Below are 2,377 nucleotides of genomic sequence, written 5' to 3' on the forward strand. Positions count from 1 at the left end.
TGATCTTTCACGAAAATTAAAGGAAAGTTAATCCAGCTGTTAGTTTTCTCCATATTTGACTTAACATTTGGTTAACACAAGCCAGCTCTTTTGAGAATGTACAATCCCAGTGCATTATTTTAAAATGCTTTACTGTAGTTGACTCAAAGTGTGCTCGTTTGTTCTGCCGGTAACAAACTAATTACAAAATAAATAAAATGAAGGATTTATTGAACAAACATAATAATGAATCCAATATGCATGTCAAACTACAGTCAGACAACAGGTTTGGAGCACATCTCTGAATAAATGTTGGGCCATTTCAAACCAAACTGGGCCAAATATGGATAAATCCTACAGTTAGACAAAAATACTGACCCAAACCCAGTGGTTTGTTCATGCTTGACTTGAAAGATTATTGTAAAAGCTATGGACTATTTCATATTTATAAACAATATTTAACAGAACTATGCATGTCTGCAAGCCTTAAAAAAGCTAGAGGCATGCACCAGATCTCTCTCTCTAAAATAATGCTGGGTTATTTCAACCCAAATGGCAATAGTAAAACATGGACAAACAAACTTAAACTATGGGTTAAAGTCTTCCCTATAAATTTAATTCCAAATCATAACTTCTTTGCTTCTGTAGAGATTTGACAAACAAAATGCTAGTTTATTTGAACCCGAATCAAGTAAAATACTGACCCAAATTGTGGGTTAAAGCTGGTTTTACAGACTTAATTCCGAAAATTAACATGTCAGTACCAATTTGACCCAGTGTTGGGTTAAAACAACCCAGCATTTTTACTTTAGTCGTAGAAAACATCATTTGCTATGTACGCTATGCCTTTAACTAACAAAAAAATATTTATTGACTTTGTCCACATTTGACCCAATCTTGGGTACAATCATAACGCATTCTTTTAAAATGCTTTACTTTAGTCTAAGATCAGTGTTTCTCAACCACATTCCTGGAGGACCACCAACACTGCATGTTTTGGATGCCTCCTTTGTCTATTACCCCTATTTCAGGTCATTCAGTCTCTGCTAATGATGATCTGAATCAGGTGTGTTTGCTTAAAGAGACATAGAAAATGCTGGTGGTCCTCCAGGAATGTGGTTGAGAAACACTGTCTTAAATGACTCAAAGTGTGCTGGTTTGTATGTTATGCATATAATAAACAAAACAAAAATTACTGTTTATCAACTACTAAGTGTGCTGACCTGTATGTTGGGCTTTAAACTAATATATATTTGACCCATATCCATATTTGACCCAGGTTGGATTAACACATTGGGTTAACTAAACCTATCCTTCTTTAGAGTGTTTAATCATAATGCATTGTTTTAGTATGCTTTACATTAGTCTCAGAGGACTCGAAGTGTGCTCGTTAGTGTGCTTATTTTAATATTTATCAAATATTTAATACTTATAAACAATATTTCACAGAAATAGAAAACCAATGGATGGCAAAATGCACCAGGGTCTCTTCAGACGGAATATTTCAAGCTAAACTATGTCACATTCGGACCCAGACTATGGGTTAAAGTTTGTCTTACAAGTTTAATTCCAAAAATGAATCCGTCAGTTGGTCTTTCTCTACGTTTAACCCACAGTTATACTGAAATGACCCAGTATATTTATTATAATTGTGTCGTTTGTCTGATTAATTCAGATGGCAGACAAATTATTATTATTGTTGGGTTATTTCAACCTAAATTATTTCAAATTCGGACCCAAACTATGGGTTAAAGTTGGTCTTACATCTTTAATTACAAAAATGAATCCGTCAGTTGGTCTTTCTCCAGGTTTAACCCACACTTAGACTGAAATGACCCAGTATATTTATCATAATTGTGTTGTTTGTCTAATTCAGATGGCAGACAAATTATTATTATTGTTGTTGTTGTTGTTGGGTTATTCAACCTAAATTATGTCAAATTCAGGACCCAAACTATGGGTTAAAGTTGGTCTTACAAGTTTAATTCCAAAAATTAATCCGTCAGTTGGTCTTTCAACACGTTTAACCCACAATTAGATTGAAATGACCCAGAACATTTATTATAATTGTGTCGTTTGTATGATTAATTCAAATGGAAGACAAATTATTATTATTGTTGGGTTATTTCAACCTAAATTATGTCAAATTCGAACCCAAACTTTAGGTAAAAAAAAGTTGGTTTTATAAGCTTAATTCCAAAAATTAACCCAGTGATTCATTTTGTCCATATTTGTTTGAATGTTGGGTTAAAATTTGACCTAATGCTTGGTATAATCACAATGCATTATATTAAAATGCTTTACTTTAGTCTTAGAGGACTCAATGTGTGCTGGTTTGTATGTTACGCATATAATAAACAAATAAACAAACAAAAACAATCACTGTTTATCAACTACT

The sequence above is a fragment of the Danio aesculapii genome, chromosome 16 (assembly GCF_903798145.1).
Source record: "Danio aesculapii chromosome 16, fDanAes4.1, whole genome shotgun sequence".
Taxonomy (NCBI): domain Eukaryota; kingdom Metazoa; phylum Chordata; class Actinopteri; order Cypriniformes; family Danionidae; genus Danio; species Danio aesculapii.